Below are 18,417 nucleotides of genomic sequence, written 5' to 3'. Positions count from 1 at the left end.
TTCTTATTATTCTCTTATTTACCTCAGGCATAAGCTTGGTCCTGATTTCTTTACCTCCACTTCCCAACCTTCCCAACCTCTATCAGATGTTTTTCTGCAAGCTTTTTTCTCTAAGAGAGCCCCTCTGCTTCCCACCTTGGGTACCCAAGATTTTTCATGGATAATACAGAAAAATTCTATTGGTGTAATCTCACATATTTAATAATGTCCCCTGACCTGTCAATTCCTGTCCATGTTTTAATCCATCCATCCTAGAATCTGCCAATTTTAGGAAAAGGCCCATAATTTGCTACAATTCTGCTTTTATGTCTACTGGTTTTGCTATATATGTTTTATCATATATATATATATCTTCAATAGATTACCCTTTTTGGTTTTAATTTTGGCGTGTGTGTGTGTGTGTGTGTGTGTGTGTGTGTGTGTGTGTGTGTGTGTGTGTGTGTTCTGGCCATGATGGTACCCTCAGAAGTCAGAAGAGGGCATCGGATCCCTGGAGCTAGAGTTATAGACAGTTGTGAGCTATCTGATGTAGGCGCTGGGAACTGAATCTGGTCCTCTGTAAGAGCAGCAAGTGCTCTTAAACACTGAGCCATCTCTCAATCCTCATATTTTTGTTGTTTTGAGATAGGGTCTGTATAGATAGCCCTGGCTGGCTTGGAATTTGTAGTTATACTTCCGCCTCTGTCCTTCCAGTGTTGGGATTAAAAGTGTGTACCACTATGACTGGCCTGATTTGTCAGTTTTATTCCCAATTTCTTTTTTTTTTTTTTTTTTTTTTTTTTTGGTTTTTCGAGACAGGGTTTCTCTGTGTAGCTTTGTGCCTTTCCTGGGACTCACTTGGTAGCCCAGGCTGGCCTCGAACTAACAGAGATCCGCCTGGCTCTGCCTCCCGAGTGCTGGGATTAAAGGCGTGCGCCACCACCGCCCGGCTTTATTCCCAATTTCTATCTCTTAACTTGCTGGTGATTCTCTGTGGCTGACTTCCAATTAGTGTGTGTGTGTGTGTGTGTGTGTGTGTGTGTGTGTGTGTGTGTGTGTTTGCACATGTGCAGGCATGGATGCATGTACTTTGGTGCACAGGTGGAAGCCAGAGGATAATATTGTGAGGTGGGTTCTCTCCTTCTACTGGGGGGATTTGAGAAATTGAATTTAGGTCACCAGACTGGGCAGCAAATGACTTTACCTGCTGATCCATCTCAACAACCTTCAAATTCTTATTTACTTTTTAAGCTATTATGACTAATGCTTCAATAAGCATCTTTGTACAAATTTGATTGAACACATTTTCATTTTTAGTATATGACTTAGGATTAGAATTGCTGGGTCATATTGTCACTTTTTTTTAAATTTGCTTTTCAAAACAGGGTTTCTCTGTGTAACAGCCCTGGCCATCCTGGAATTTTCTCTATAGACCATTCTAGCCTTGAACTCAAAGAGATCTGCCTGCCTCTGCCTCCCCAGTGCTAGGATTAAAGGTGTGTGCCTATATGCCTGGTTAGAATATAATTCTTTTTAGTATTTTATTGTGTTTTATTTTGGCTTGAGATAGGATCTTACACTATAACTATAGCCTAGGCTGGCTGGAAGTCATGGCATTCCTCTGAAGTGCTGGGATTACAGGTTTGAGCCACCATGCCTCATTAGAATAATAAAAAAAAAATTCATGGTGACTTTTTTGTTGCCAGAATTATCTACATGGTATAAAAATGGTGGTGATTTATCATGAGAATCCATGCAACTTTGGACACTTCAAAGTATTTTACAGAATAAACTGAACTGCAAGTAAAACTCCAACTTTGATATTGTTGCTGTTCATGGTCCAGCATGATGGGGCAAGCCTATAAACCCAAGCACTTGGGCAGTGTAGGCAGAAGGATGGTGAGTATGAGGCTGGCCTGGTCAACGAAGGAAGAGCTAGGGTCAAACAAATACATTCAAACAAACAGCAGCAAAACCCCTCTGCCTCCCAAGAGACAAGTAAATAAGGTAGCATTGTCAGAGTGCCCATCCTTAACCCCCTTCATTTGAACAGGTTATAAACTGGAACCACAAGTCTAATTTCTTTTTTTTTCCCCCAAGACAGAGTTTCTCTGTGTAGTTTTGGTGCCTGTCCTGGATCTGTAGACCAGGCTGGCCTCGAACTCACAGAGATCTGCCTGGCTCTGCCTCCCGAGTGCTGGGATTAAAGGCGTGCGCCACCACCGTCTGGTACAAGTCTAATTTCTTTGATGACCATGTGAACTATTCTATTTAAAGACCAGCCCTCACAACAACTTTTGGTAATACACTTGGGAGACAGGATGGAGGTAGCAAGATGCTTAGGAGAATGCAACTAGCCGGGCATGGTGCCACATGCCTTTAATCCCAGCATTTGGGAGGCAGAGGCAGGTATATCTCTGTGAGTTCAAGGCCAGCCTGGTCTACAAAATGAGTTCCAGGACAGCCAGGGCTACATAGTAAGACTGTCTCAAGAACCCCCAAAACCAAATGAAACCAAACAAAAAGAAAAACAAATAAAAAAAAGGAATTGCTGAGGCTGGTGGAGCACTTGCCTAGCATGAGCCCATACTGGTACTTCATAAATAAGGCACGATGGCACTAGGAACCACAAGTTCAAGATTATCCTTAGTTAGCAAGTTCAAGGCTGGCCTGAAGACCTGTCCAAAAAAAAAAAAAAAAAAAAAAAAAAAGGAAAAGAAAAAAAATGCTACTACTAAAATTTCACCAGATAGTTTTGCTCAGCAAACAGTAGACCCTGGGAAACATAACAGGTTCTGAAAACTTACTTTTAATGACTGGAAGTCAAAGAAACAGCCAGCTGAATCAGTTCCCTCACAGTCTGTGGTTTAGCCTACTTATCTCAAGTCAGGGGTAATGGTCCAACTGTTTTTCTTGGGTTCTAGAGAAATCTATCTTGGCCAGGCTTCATTTTGTTCATTCTATCCCCAGACAGACACTTCTGTCTGCAGCCCCCCAGACTACAGTACATTTGAAGGAAGACTTCAAATTAAAGTCCGTAATGGGCTTTACAACTGTAGGGTGCTCGAGCATTCCAAGAGGAGCCCGTGGGGTGGAGCCAGGGCAAAGGCCATACTAAATAGTATGTAGCAAGCTTTCTGCATGTATAACATCAACCCAGTAGTCCCAAATGCATAACTCTATAGTCCTGTTTTCTGTGCTTTTATCTTCAGAATTTTGGTGTGTGTGTGTGTGTGTGTGTGTGTGTGTGTGTGTGTGTGTGTGTAAGGTAACTGTCATTCTTATCTTTCTGAAGATGTATCCAAAGGCCGAGAACAAGCCCCTTTTGGAACCTAAGTAGAAACCGTCTTACTAGTTGGAAACATGTCAGCTGCTTTGTGGAGGAAGCACAGCTGAGGCCTGGTTTCTCTGGGTTCTGTGATAACTCGGGCCAAGGCAGTGTGGTGGCTTCAGGAGCCTCGGGGATGGAGAGAGGCTCGCGGGAGGACCCGAGCTTTTCAGAGTTGAAACAGGAGCCCTCTGAGAGAAAGAGATATTACATGTGGCTTCCCTGACGCCTAGAAGGGAGACGTGGATGACACAGCACCAGCCATTCCGTCGTCGCGGGGTGGGGACAAGGTGGAGGTAGACGCCATCCTTAGGCCCCTCTCGGGCAGGCAGCCTCCGCCGAAGCATCACTTGTAGGCAGTGAGAAGGCAAAGCGACCAAAGTGTAGGGCCCTGGCGTTTGTTGGAAGAGAAGCATGCTCCAAAGTCGCTGCGCTGGTGGGAAGGACCAACCTGGGAGAGAAACTGCAAGAGGTTGGGGGCGGGGTGAAGCGCCTGCTCTTTAATCTCCGGCCCCATCCTCTATTCGCCCCACCTGGATGCAGGGCGAGGACCGCGTACAGAAGGAACTGGGCGGGTGGGGCTCCGTTTTCAGATTCAGGGGAGCGGAGCCGGATCTGGGGTCCACCGTCACCACACTACCCTCTCTCGGGCCTCCCAGGCGTCCCCCCCAAGCTCCTCTCCGCACCTCCGCCTCTCCCCTGCTCTGTTAAAATAGTGAAACAAACCGTGTGGTAGAGTGATGGAAAGCCGCGGGCTGAGAGCCACTGGCAGTGAGGGGTTGGAGAGGAGGGGGCGCGGTGGCCGGAGATAGTGGCCAACAGTGAGCGCCGGGTGGGTCGGAATTACGCTCAGCTGCAGCCGCTGAGACCCTTCCCCTCGGGCCGCCGGGCCCGCCCCTGGCCCCAGGCGCCTAGGGAGGGCGTTGGGCAAACTTGGGTCTGCGATTGGGGGCATGGTGGGGACTCCACCTCCATCCATCCTGGGATAGTGGCAACTGCGGTTGCCTAGCTAAAATTGAGGCGGGGGTGACGACAGGGACAGCCGGGTACCGCGGTCCTCCCGACTCCCCCAGCTCAAGCCGCCGCGGCTGCCGCGGCAGCTCTGTAACACGTCCCCAGGAGACTCGCAGGAGCAACACGTGATGTGTCTACTTATCAGGGTGAGAGGGGGAGAGCGAGTCTCTGAGCGTGCGGGCGAGGAAGCGGGGCGGGGGGCCGTGGCGGGGGCCGAGAAGACGGCTTGGGCAACGGGGTCGCCAGCTCCTCGCCCACCTCCCTCCCTATGGGAGAAAAGGAGGAGGGGAAGTGACTGCGGAGTTGATGAACTTTGCACATCCAGAAACGCCATTTTGATTCCTTTTCCGGAACAAGTTTGCATCTCTCCTCGTTCTCTCCCCGAAGCCCACCGGTCCCCACTGCATCATGCCTGGGAGCCCAGCACCCTGCCGGGCCGTAAGTACGCGTCCCGGGTCCCCGCTTGCGGCACTCTGGTGCCTGCGAGATGTCCGGGGCACTGCCGGAGCGACCTTTTAAAGAACTTTTTGGGGATGGGGAGGGCGAAGTGTGCAGAGAGCGGTGTACTTCTGAAACTCGGCGTTTGGCAGAAAGGACCCGCGCGCCCCACGCCGCGCAGCATGCGCTCGGTTGGGGGTGCGGGGTAGGGGCGGCCGGGATGAGCTGGGCAGCCCTCTCCCCTCGGGCTGCGCGCCCGGCCGCTCCTCCTCCTCCTCCTCCCCTTCCTCCGCTCCTTTCCCCTTCCCGAGCCGCCGGCTCTGCCAACCAGCTCCCTGCGCGAGCCGCCGCAGCGCCCCGCCAGCAGGACCTGATGCGCATCCATATTAGCTGTCCGAGCGCAGGAATCCGGCCCGACCCGCGCCGCCGAGTTTATTTTTAACCAGTACCGCCGGGACTCGGATGGTGCGCGCACCGCGGGCCAGAAACATCTTCCCAGCGCTGCTCTCCATCTTCCGCCCTCTCTCCCCCGACATCCTCCCCCCCCATGTGGGAGGGGAAACTTTTCTCCTACATACTTTCTAGTCTCTCTCGGGTCGGGAAGCACGGAGATGACGGAGCCCGCCCGCCACCGCAAGGTATCCGGGGGTGCCCACCCGGGGTGCAAGGCGCGGGGGCTGAGCGTTCGGGGCTGCTCAGTGGGAGCATCCGCCGCGCCCTGCTCTGCGGACTTTGATCCTCCCGGGCGGACGGCGCCGGCCCGGAGGGGCGGCAAGCAGCCCCGCGCCCTCTGCGGGCTCTCGGCTAGCTGCGGGGCTGCGGGCGACCACCGTCGCTGAGGAGGAGGGGAGGCGGCGACCGGGGCCGAGCCGACACGTATTGTTGGTGACTCTGAGGCTGAGTGGGTACGAGCTTTGGGGGAGCCCCCGGCTTGGGGCGAGCTTGCATCGCGGAGGGGGGGCTCGCGCCCGGCGCCGTCACGAGCACAGGAAGGAGGCCGGGAGCATCCGAGGCGGGGCCGGCGCCCGCCCCACCGCCCAGCTGTGGAGCGCGCTAGGAAACTTTTGTCCGCCGCCCGCTGGACCAATTTTTCTGGAGTTCTGGGGCTTCGCTTTCTCCTCACACCCGGGCCCGCACCGCCGAGCAAGGAGGGTGGGGGAAGCTGGGGACCGTGGTGGGGGGAACCGACGACGTCGAGAGTCAGCGCCCCCCCCCAATCAGGCCCAGCTCCCCGCTCCCCCACCCGGTTCGCGGTCTCTTAGGAAACTGCGACCTTAATGGTTGCTAAGGAGCAGGGGAGGTCCTTCCCGTCGCCGGCCCCCTCCTTGGGAGGTGGTGTGTTTTTCTGTACAGGGCCAGGGTCGCGTCGAGGATGTGACCCTCTCTCCAGCCCCGGGTGAGTGCGGGGCGCGGCGACGGTGCCCGCGGGCAGCGGGCCGAGGTCTAGGGGCGCGGGGACCCCACTGGGCTCGGGCTCGGCCACTTGACAGGCGCCGCATGCAACTTGCGTCCCTCGTCCTCGGTGCATCCGTGATGGGTTATAAAAGAGGAGGAAAGTTATTTCTCCTTGCTCAGCAGATTTGCCCTCCCTCGCTCCTTACTGGTTAAGAGATAGAACGTGAGCCCAGATCCGGACGAGCAGTTCACATTCCATTACGAAATTCTACACGGCTTCAGAGCCAGCAGCAGCACACATTCGGGGCACTTCGGAGGGGATTTTCTTCTTTGGGGGATGCTGGTAGTGGTGGTGGTGGAGACCGATACAGGGGTGAATAAAAAACAACCTTTTGGGGATGTTGAAAACCCTGCCTTCAGGTTTTCAGCCCTCGGTCTTGTTTTAGAGTTTAGAGCTAGGCATATCCTTGCTAAAGCTTATGGGAAGAAAGTTTGCCTGTTGGATGTTGGAAGTTGGCTGACTTGGTGCTTGTGCATCCTCTGGTTGTGAGATTACTTTTTCAGATAATATGGTGGTCTGTGTCTGAGTGCGAGTGTGTTGTGCAATAGTTAATTGGAGTGGAAGGTGGAGAAATGAGAACAGCCAAGAAAAGAATGTGTTGATGTTTTTTCACATCCTCTAAGTTTGATGCTTTCTTGAGTAGGCAGGTATAGTTTCCAGGATAATTTAACCCGGAAGTCTGAGTTGGAGGCTCGTCTTGGTTTAAACTCTTAAGAAAATTCTGTGCGTGCTCAAAGAAGCCATAGTTTTTGTGGAAAGAGTTCAGTATACTCTTCAAACATTATGTGCAAGGGTGGACTCGTTTTAGAGATTTGGAGTTGATTTTTTTTGTTTTGTTTTGTTTTACCTCTGCCAATTGGGGTATCTACTGATGGGTCTTGCTCTGATGTATTTGGTTACACTGATGAATTAAACATTTGAATGGCTCTAATCAAGTTTTAAATGTATGAAAAAAATGCCTCTCTCAGTTTTTACAAAAGAAAGAGGAGAGAGGGGTACTTTGATTTAGTTGTTTCCCTGTCTCCCTTTCCGGTTAGTTAACTTGCACTGTCACAATCTTAACAAAGTATTTTTAAAGTAAGCTGGTTGTCTTTTCAGGGCGTTTGGTTTTCAAGAAAGCGTTTACTCCTAAGAAATGCTGCTGATGCTCAGTGGTACATGGAATATTATTCTCGGCGTTTCCCTGGATACCACTTTATTTCTCATCAGAAACTCAGACAGCACCCACACCATAGACGTGATGGGGAGCATTTGTCTGACTCAGCTGGTACAGGTGGTGCATCCATTCCTAACCATTTACATCATCAAACAAGTGACCTTTTGATGGAAGGGGCCTTTATTTTAGATTTGTTCAGGCAGAACTATCCAAGAGAGCTTATTTGCATCCAGTACAGGTACTTGAGTGTGGAAGGAGGAAAATAAAGCCTAAGTGTTATTAGTCCTCATCTGATCAGCAGCTGTTTATTGGTTATCTGCCCTAAGTCAGACACTGGCTAGCAGCTGTTAGCAAACTTCTGTTTTTTGCTTTTCTGTTTTGAACTGCTGTGTTGGTTCACTTCCTAGGTCAGTTTGGAAGTCTTTCTTGCTATTGTGTGCTCACTTGCTAACATCACTTAACAGCTTCAGCTAAGTACATTTCCTGGTTAATGAAGTTGAAAAATTCTATCCTCTTAGGGTTTTGCATGGCATAGTTAATATAAACTTTTACAAAAATTGGCTAAACAGGCCCTGTAGAAGCAGTGAGAAGTGGGTCCTTTTGATGTTTCTATTCATTATCCTTCTGAAAAGTAGGTGGTGCTTAGAAGGTCATAGGATAAGGGTTGCTAAGCAGCTAAACAGAAGGATGCTAAAATTAACCGAAGCTTTTTTGAAAGGGAGTCCTTCCCTGTTTTACATTATTTACTAGGTTTAATTAATTTCTGAATCCTCCATGTTTTTTCACCTAGGAAGGTAGGATGTTAAAGTTGGTTTTTGTTGTTGTTATTTAAATAGTCTTTCTTTTGTAAGTGTCTTTAATTGAAGTTCAGTATTCTCTGACCCAGTGCTGTGGTATCAAATGGCAGCTTGTCTGGGATGACTTTCTTGTCTGTTAAGAGGTTGAACTTCCCCCTTGTTAATGTGTGTGTGATTTCACCTGCTTTCGAATTAATAACAGATTTTTATGTTTGTTTTGGAAATTCTACATAATCCACAAAGTGGTGTTTTGCTTTTGTTTTATATTAAAATTATTTGCACTTCAAAAGATAGAAGTGCAATATAGTATCAATAGTAACTACAGTATTGTCTCCTGATGAGGAGACAATAGCTTTCTTTCCTCCTGAATTAGACGTGGATGTGACTGTTCCCTGGTCCATGTTACCCTACTTCTGTGGCTCTTTTTATTCAATCCAGCTCATAGATAACCTTTTAAAAAACAGTTATTCTGGGTTTAGAATATATTTGGAAGGACTGAGCAGATGTTAGAAGGCAAAAAGTATTGTGGTTTGCATTTTGCCCTGAGTGTGTTACAAGGTTCTGGAAGGTTTTCCTGGAGATGGAAGATGCAGGTTGGGTTGAACTGGTGGCTGGAAACTACCACTTCTGTTGAGTGTCAGACCTGCTGCAAAGTAGAAGCTCCCCTGCCTCAAGGTTATATGTCTTTCTGATCCATCAAACAGGCCTTGTTGAGTCATATTTTTTATATTCAAATATAATTGAGAGATTGACAGGTTTCCTCGTTTCTTTTCTCTCAATTTTTAGATTTAGACTGTAATTCTTGAGTAGAACCCATCAAGTCTCTCTCTTAAATGCAGGGGTCAAAGAATGCTTGCCATGCCCAGGGGTGGAGGATAAATCAGAGGTAAAAAGGTGTACCATCTGAACCCAGAGGAAGGCATGAGATGTGCTTTCTGAAATGCATCGCTTACTTTTAATTTTCCCCACTCCCACATGGCAAGCCGACCCAGGAAAGGAAACCTGTCTGCTGGTGTTTTCTTTACTGCAGAGGTAGAAGAATGAGGAAGGTGGGGAGGAGCTTTTCCTCGTTAGCAGTTAGTCTTGCTGGGCTCTGTCATCAGCCCAGCTTTTCTCAAGGTCTCTCTTGTCACGTTCCTGGGGTGCCCAACTTGGTCTGAAGGGCAGCCGAGCATGCCTGGAGATTTCACCCTGCTTGTTGGCAGCTGAAGCGGGGTGGGTGGGTAGGGAGGAGGGGACAGGGAGCTGGGATCCTGCATCCTGCTTTGATGGGCCTGCAGGCTGCAGGTTAGCCGTCTGCCCATCAGTAAAGGTGACTGCTGGTGAATAGGCGCTTCAGACAAAGCAGTGGGAGAGGGTGGAGACTGTTTGTTCTGTATGATTCAAGCAACTAATGCTAAGAGAATTCGAAAACCTCCGTAAAGGCCGGGGCCTGGGGACTGGCCGCTTCGGCGGCGATTCACCTGAGGGCTCCTTGAGGACGGTGGAACTCACGGTGGAGAAAGAGAATGAAAACCCCCACTGGCTCTGTCAGACAGCCAGACTGAAGAGAAAAAGTCTCAGTGGGGGTAATTAGATAAAGCTTTTAAATGCTCTATTTGTTTTTCCCCTGAGCTTGCTTGGTATTTCATCCCTTTACCCCCTTTTCCAAGACTGGGGAAGGAGTGTTACAAAAGCGTTTGATGGGCCAGTTGTTGAATTACTTTTACATCTCCTTTTTTTTTTTTAATTTTTTTTTTTATTTGGGTGTAGCTTCTTGGACTAAGTTTCAGCCTCTTTTTGTGAAGACAGTTAGCAAATATTCTAAGTTTTTTTTTTTTTTTTTTTTTTTTTTTTTTTTTTTTTTTTTTTTTTTTGGTTTTTCGAGACAGGGTTTCTCTGTGTAGCTTTGCGCCTTTCCTGGAACTCACTTGGTAGCCCAGGTTGGCCTCGAACTCACAGAGATCCGCCTGGCTCTGCCTCCCGAGTGCTGGGATTAAAGGCGTGCGCCACCACCGCCCGGCCAAATATTCTAAGTTTAAACTCAGAACAGCACAGATTTACAGCTAGGTCCATCCTGACCTCTGACTCCTCACTGCTGGTTGAAAGCAGCCTGGCCTCAGAGGACTTAGCATTTCCTATATACTGTGGATTTCTCTCTTGGTGGTGTTTGAAAATGAGGCCGGACCCTTTTAGAAGTAATTCTCTGCTTGAATTTGAAGGTGTCAGAGAATTAATTCAGACAAACAAACAGCCCACTAGCAGCGTTACTGCTGCTGAGTGTGATTATACACATCTTTTCAGTGGCGTTTCTACCTCAGGGCATTGTTGGGAGGGTGAAATTAATGTTCTAGAAACTCAAAATCTATATATGGAAGAAAGTGGTGTATATGGAAGAAAGTTGAGCTCAAGACGTTTTGTGGGTGTCCAGTCCAGATTTCCTTCCCAGGATTTTTTTACAATTCCTTTACCTTTGACTGAATTTACCTAGAAATTTCTCTTAAAGCGGGGAGTGGGGTAGAAATAGGGGAAATGACACACTGCATTTTTGCTTCCAGGGTGGGGAGCAGGCACAACCAGCAGATTCTTCTTAATGGGGTTCACTTAAGGATGAGCTTTAAGAGAAGTCCAGGAGGCAGCCTTAGGACTTACTCACCATCAAAGGCATGGCTGACCGCCTGTTGGTTGTAACGGTGTCTGGGTATATTTTACTGTGACCACTTCCCAGCCCCATTGGGGAGGGATTCTGTTGGCTTCAAGGAAGGAGACCAGATGCTAATACACTTCCTGCAGGGCAGCAATGCAGGGCAGCCTCCCTCCACTCATATGCAATGGAGACTTGATTATTCATCTCCCCGTGTGTCCAGGAGCCAGGGTGGAAAGGTCTACCTTCCGGTGGTTGGGCTGAGGGTGCAGCTCTGCCCTGCTGAGCCCTGGGTTTGATCCCTAGGACCACCAAGGAAAAGGGGGGTGGATGGTACAGTAGTTGTGCCACACACACAAGCTGAATGTGCACTCCATATTGCATGCATCTTGTGGGGAGATGCAGAATCCCATAAAGTAGGTAAGCTCTTCATGGCATGCCTGTAAGGGAGCTCGGTTGGCAGGTTCAAAGTTTCACGGACAGTTGGGGGGTGGTGAAAATGTTGACTTGTGTTAAATACATTTGAAAACCCCGGTAGTAAGTTCCAGGACTCAACTGCTTCTAAAACAACCTAGATGCACTGACAGGAAGCCGCTCCCAGAGGTGGCTCCGCTCTCCCATCACTCTGCAGCCACACTGGCAGGTCTCCCTCATTTTGTAAGTTATGTGGAATATACCCTTTTTTTTTTTTTTTTTTTAAGTGTTTGAACTAGCCCTTACTTGTTTGATGCTTTTGGGCACTCTGTCTCTCTTCATTTTGCTTCTCGAATTTTTGTAAAATTCTTACATAATTATCTATCTATCTGAGCCCGGTCTTTGATCCAGACATCTTGAGAGGGGGTGGGTTATCCCATGGCAAGATAGGCGAGAGAGGTAAGAAGGAGCGAGCACAGGGGTGAGGGTAGAGGGACAGTTATTGTATGTGCTTGCGACCCCAGAAGGAAATGTCTAGCAGTGGCAGGAGAGAGATACAAACACCCCTGGCTTTAACCCTTTCCCTTGTCCTCCTCTGCTACCACCCTGTGCCTCTCACACCGGTGGCAGCAGGCAAGGCCTGGAGCCCTGAGGGTAAAGGAGCCAGTGTTTCAAACAGGAAGGACTGTGATGCCCTGGGCTCCCAGTCCCTCTGTGTGCCTCAGGACCATAGCTTCCATCTCTCACACCAGTGGACCAGCTGTGCCCAGGGCACACAGTGCCACAGCTCAGCAGCCACCTTTCAGGCCCTTACCTGGGACTGAACGCCTCCAGCCTTTGGGTGTTTTCCTGTCCTCTTCTCTCACCTCTGAACCGGCAACTCCCAGCTCTTTCTTTTTACGGCTTTGCCCAAGCTGGAACCTTCAGGCACCTCGCCCTGCAGGTACTTGTAAAAATGAAAGTCATCTCCCTCCCTTCTAGAAAGGGATCTGCACTGTGTCGTGTCCCCAGACGGCCAGGCCAGGCCAGGCTGTCCACCTACCTCCCTGTCTTCCGTGCCTGTCCCTCCAAAGGGCAGAGGCCCTCGTGGTGTTGCAAATGTCTCAAGTTAATTTCCTGTCACCAGTTCCTGCCTCCTGCAGTCTACCCTGCATTGTCCACAGAGTGGTGTGTATTGTCGGCTTAAAAACATCCCGTGGTTGCTTGTGTCTCCAGGAAGACATCCAAGTGCCTTCACATGGCCCACCAGGACCTCCATCAGCTGCTTCCACATGCAATCTCTGGCCTCAGCTCTTGCCTGTCCCTCTTCACCACTGCCATGCTGAGCCATTTCTCCGTGCTTTCAAATGGGCTGCTGTTCTTCCTGGGTGTCCCCAGCTCTTTTCCAGCTAGAATTCTTTCTTACCTTTTTTTTTTTTTTTTTAAAAAAAAAAAACAACCCAAACCCTGTCTTCTGGGGACTATTATGTCCTCCTTATAGAATACCCCCACCCCACCCCCATGTTTTCCCACCTCAGGAACATTTTTCCCATCCCTAGTATCTAGCCTGATGATTGCTTAGCTGGTGCTCATGCCTTAGCATGTGCTGAGTTCTGATACAGAAACCAGTAGATTTTGGAGAAGAGCCACGTGGAATTTGGAGCCGAGGCCTAAGTAGTGCTACAGATGCAGCTAGGGAAAGAGCCATGCACGTTTTTCTGCACACCCATCATGCCAAGGTTTGGTTCTAGGTGCACATTGGTGGGAAAGTCTTGGATTTCTGAAATCCTAAAATAAAAGTTGGCTCAGTTTCATTTGAAAGAGGAAAAAAAAAATTGAATGCTTAGTTGCTCTAAAAGCTGTCACACTGGGGCCTTTACTAATTATAACCACTTTTCATGGCTCTTGGTTTGAAGTTTACATTAAATAGGAGAGATGGGCACCCAGATCAAAGACGAGAGCATTTCAGAGCTCCAGTGAGTGGGCCCATTTTCTCTGCTTAGTTAGAGTTTTGCTTCATTAGTGGTATGAGTTAATGGGAGTGTTGGTCTGTGTATAATTCAACTTCTTTTCCCCCCATTACTCCTTGGACTTAAAACACCAAACCAGAAACATACAGGATATGGATCTTCCTTCATTCCTTCTTCATTTGTGTGTGTATGCGTACACACACTTGGTAGATATTAGTTATATATAGGCCATAGGAATGAAGACTTGTCATTATTTTAGGGGACTGTTCTTTTTTTTTTTTTTTTTTTTTTGGTTTTTCGAGACAGGGTTTCTCTGTGTAGCTTTGTGCCTTTCCTGGGACTCACTTGGTAGCCCAGGCTGGCCTCGAACTCACAGAGATCCGCCTGGCTCTGCCTCCCGAGTGCTGGGATTAAAGGCGTGCGCCACCACCGCCTGGCGATTAGGGGACTGTTCTTTATGCTGACTGAAATTGCTATGGAACAAATGCTTCTGAATACACAAAATCATCTCAGTTTTAACCTTCTTAAAAAGATACACACTTTGTCTAGAAATGAGAGGATCCTGGGGAACTGGAGTCGGGCTTTAAAAACACATCATGGTGGCTCAGTTTGTAGAGCACTTGCTTAGCATCCAGGAAGCCCTCCATTTGATATTCAGAACTCAGAAAATGGAGACAGGAGGACCAGAAGTTCAAGGCCATCCTCAGCTATATAGTTAGTTTGTGGCAAGCCTAGAGTGCATGATACCCTGTTTCAAGAAAAACAAACCATAATATAAAACTCTGGCCATGGGTTTCCTTGCTAAATAATCACACACACACACACACACACACACACACACACACAGAGAGAGAGAGAGAGAGAGAGAGAGAGAGAGAGAGAGAGAGAGAGAGCGAGCGCCACCAAAGAGCCAAACATTAAAGAACAGAAATTTACAGCATCCTTTTTAAGGATGAAGTTTTTGATACTGCCATATGCAAGGACATGGTTTTGTCCCTCAGTACTACATTCACACTTTCAGTCTTAAACACCCGCTAGCTGTAGGTCAAACTGAGATTTGGCAGCTGCAATCAGCTGTGCTAACTTTTAATTTTAACTGAATTCCTTTCTGATGGAGAAAGTAAAATTTTTGTTTTTTGAGACAGAGTCTCTCTACGTAGTCCTGATTGCCCTGGAACTTTCTGTATAGACCAGGCTGGCCTCAAACTCACAGAGATCCACCTGCTTCTGCCTAGAAGTACTGGGATTACAAAGCAAATTTTATTTATTTTTGAGGCAGGGTTTCTCTCTGTGTATTCCTGACTGTCTTAGGACTCACTCTGTAGACCAGAATGTTAAAACTCAGGGATTTACCTGCCTCTGCCTCCGGAGTGCTGGGATTAAAGGTGGGCACCACCACTGCCCAGCATAGAAAGTAGATTTTGAAAAGCCATTTTCTCTTTTACTGTAGGACATTTAATTGTTTGGAGAATGACTTTATAGAAATGTTCAGTGAACATCTCAAAGTGGTTCCCATAGAATGGTTAATTAAATCTGTATTTGGCTAAGCACTTGAAGTTTGAAATCAAGTATAATTTACCTTTGTGTGCAGTGCTGGGTACTGAATTTAGAGCACTTCACATGCTAGGCAAGCACCTCTGCCTCTGGGTTATAGCTTTGCCGTTTTACATAATTTTTTTTTTTTTTTTTTTTTTTTTTGAGGCATGAGGCATGATTTCACTGTGTAGGACAGGCTGGTCCCAAGGTTACCTTAAATCTGAGTGCTGGGACACCACACCTGAACACCAAGCATAGTTTACACTTCTCTGAATTGGATCGTTAGCCATTGACTGCATTGTTGGTGATGAACTTGCAGATGCTTGGCAAATGTTACAGCAAAAGAAAAAAAAAATCATGATTTCTTTTCTGTGTGTCACCTGAGTCAAGGAAACATGTTTCTCCTTCTTGTTGTAGGGAAACGGCTTGCAGATTATAATTCCGAATGGTCCCATGGACTTAAATGATCAGGCTCTAAAACGTTGTTGTGATGAGGTTTCTTTAGCAAGTTCGTGTTTAAATTATCATTTATTTGATGAGTGAAGTTTTTAACTTGCTTTGCTGTGTGAAATTTCAAAGGGATGTTTTTTCAGGCTGGAACAATAAATGTCGCTGTGCAGTTTAAAAACAACAACAACAACAAAAAACCTCAACTAAATATTGTATCAGCCAATTCAGTATCAATTCAGTCTCTTTGGAAAACAGGTAGTTTTTCATCACTTTTACGAATCCCATGGTATTTTTTTTATGTATTCTAATATGCATAAATGTTTATTTACTTTGTGAAGATACTGATGATCACCAGTTTTAGTTAGGGAGAGAAAGACCTGTTAGCCTTGAAGAGGACACATTTACATACAGAGAGGCATGGTCAGCAACGTGTGATTGATGTCTGGGCCATAAATTAACATGAAGAGGGAGGGAGGCCGGTCAGTGGAGGATTCTGGGTGACAGGCCAGGAAAGGCATCCTGTGGAAGTGACGTTTGTGCGAGTACTTCAGAGGACAACTTGCTCCAAGGCCCGGGGATTGGAAGAGGGACTGTCCCTAAGGAAGGAAAAGACAAGGAATAGAGTGGCAGGTAGGTGACAGCTAGGTTTTATGTTCATCTCTTAGAAATTACATTTTCCTTTACCTGTACTGTTTATTTAAAAAATATGTCCCCAGCATAGATGAAGCGTGAAATGTCGTAATGATGAGAGAGGGGACGTCAGGTAGACTCTTAGAGGGAGCAGTTGAATGGCTTTCTTTTTTTACCTCCTTTCTTTTTTAGTTTCCTGATTTTTAAAGGGAACAGGAACTTCGTTGTCCATGATCTGAGCTTTTGAATTGTATTCAGATGAGATGTACACATAAAGTATTATTGTTGTTTTAAATTGTATTTTTGTTGTTTTGTTTTTCGAGACAGGGTTTCTCTGTGAAACAGTCCTGGCTGGCCTGGAGCTCACTCTGTAGACCAGGCTGGCCTGGAGCTCACTCTGTAGACCAGGCTGGCCTGGAGCTCACTCTGTAGACCAGGCTGGCCTGGAGCTCACTCTGTAGACCAGGCTGGCCTGGAGCTCACTCTGTAGACCAGGCTGGCCTGGAGCTCACTCTGTAGACCAGGCTGGCCTGGAGCTCACTCTGTAGACCAGGCTGGCCTGGAGCTCACTCTGTAGACCAGGCTGGCCTGGAGCTCACTCTGTAGACCAGGCTGGCCTGGAACTCACAGAGATCTGCATGCCTTTGCCTCCCAAGGGCTGGGATTAAAGGCGTGCGCCACCACCGCCCAGCGCATTTATTTATTTGTGAGTGTTAAGGTCAGAGGACAACTTGGGAATCAATTCTCTCTTGAGATGATGTGGATCCCTAGGACTGAACTCAGGTGGACAGGTTTGGTGTCGAGCGTGGTCCCCCACTGAGCTACCTCACCTGCCCTGTACGTTCAACACTTAAGAGCTGGTGAGTTTTCATTCATTCTGCTTTTACTGTGTTTGGTTTAGGAGCAAAGCGCTCATGGGAAGAGGCTTTAGGTAAGGTACCCAGACTAGGACTCTTCAGTATTGCTCAGATCGGGGCCCTTTTCATGACCTGGTTTTCTAACTTAGTTGTTCATTAGAAGCACGTGAAGTCCCCCAGGGGTCACTCAATGCCCTCGCTGTCTTCTTGGTAGTTGCATCAATATTTTATTTGTCAGTAAACTTGTGTATCTGCTGTGTGTGTACTGGGCTCTCCCTTAGATCTGTGGGTGCCAAAGACAAAGGTTGAACCTTGGAATTCCACAAGGGAGGAGGAACTTGCCCCTTCAGAGTGGTTGTCTGGCTGGTATCCATACACTCGGTGATGGCAGACTCACCACCCATCACCCAGGTATCCTTCAGGTCTCTACTGTGCCGATTTTCTTCCCTAGCTAACAGAAGTCTTTTTAGAACCAGGCAGAGTGTTTTCTGCTGAGTTGGTACACACTGGAGACTGGCATGCAGGCGTGTTCCCTGTGCTCTTGCCATGAGGAGAAGAACGGCAATCTGACTCTCAGAAAGTTCCATGGGGTTCCGGGGCTAAGCCAGCAGCAAGTAGCCAGCCATGTCCTACTGAGGACTCTTGCTTCCTGGGGAAGCGGGTGTACACGTCTACACAGCCACCCCTTGTGCCTGAGTTGGGCCCACCTGTAAGATGGCCTCACAGAGAAGGCTCATCAGTGTTTTTCTCTGAGGCCGTTCAAATATTAATTAACCTCAGGTAAGCCCACTAAGCCTCAGAGGTGATGGCTTTTTCACTGTTCTCAGTCTTTTTCTTTTTTTCTGGTTTTTTGAGACAGGGTTTCTGTATGTAGCCTTGGCAGTCATGGAATTCACTCTTTAGACCAGGCTGGCCTTGAACTTACAAAGATACACCTGCCTCCTCAGTGTTGGGATTAAAGGTGTATCCCTTAGGACTCCGGGCAGCTCTGGTCCCACACTAGGAAGTACATGCTTTTCCATCTTTTGCTTGGGATCCTGCATGTTTTTACATCACTGGTCCATAAATAGCGTTACAACTGAAACCGAACTTTTCCTCAGGCCTGTATTTGATAAAGAGCTGAATGGAGGATGTGAAGAGACCCTTCCCCCGACTCTCTTTTTTTTTTTTTTTCCTTAGGGGAGCTTGAGTTCAGTCTCCCACTACCACAAATTATGCAGTTTTAAAAGTTGAAATAGCCATGCCGGGCGGTAGTGGTGCACGCCTTTAATCCCAGCACTGGGGAGGCAGAGCCAGGCGGATCTCTGTGAGTTCGAGGCCAGCCTGGTCTACAGAGTGAGATCCAGGACAGGCTCCAAAGCTACACAGAGAAACCCTGTCTCAAAAAAACAAAACAAAACAAAAACAAAACAGAAAAATTGAAATATCCCCCTGTGCAGACTGTGACACAGTACCGAGCCTGTAACCTAGCCAGTACTTGAAGGATGGAGGCAAGGAAGATCAAGGAAGGGTTCAAGGTCATCTCCCCTGCGACATTATGACAAGGCCAGCTGGGGTGCATACCACCTTGTTTCAAAACAAACATTAGCTTAGGAGATGCCTGGCAGGGGGTAAAAATAAAGCTGGATTTAAAATAATAAATTTTGAAATTTAAAATTGGAAAATCTAGATTCTTAAGGTACTATGGAAACAGTGGAGGGGCCTTCAGCTCACTATGACCTTGACACATGCGTGGCTTTGGCCATCTAATTTGGTTGTAGGTGGCGCTCACTAGACAGTCGCCTTGTAAT

At 47.6% G+C, this 18,417-nt stretch overlaps 1 protein-coding gene across 2 annotated transcripts in view; it reads left to right on the top strand.

The window, feature by feature from the left end:
• Positions 1 to 4,547: 4,547 nt before the first annotated feature.
• The window catches only part of Rreb1 (ras responsive element binding protein 1), a 128,596-nt gene continuing 114,726 nt past the window's right edge, over positions 4,548 to 18,417 (top strand). For both annotated transcript variants that reach the window (XM_059263157.1, XM_059263156.1), the window contains exon 1: positions 4,548 to 4,759. The gene's annotated coding sequence lies outside the window, so the exon portion shown is untranslated. The remainder of the gene's footprint in view (positions 4,760 to 18,417) is intronic.

The sequence above is a fragment of the Peromyscus eremicus genome, chromosome 5 (assembly GCF_949786415.1).
Source record: "Peromyscus eremicus chromosome 5, PerEre_H2_v1, whole genome shotgun sequence".
Lineage (NCBI taxonomy): Eukaryota > Metazoa > Chordata > Mammalia > Rodentia > Cricetidae > Peromyscus > Peromyscus eremicus.
Note: the sequence above shows the minus strand (reverse complement) of the source record. Positions and strands in the feature narration are given on the sequence as shown.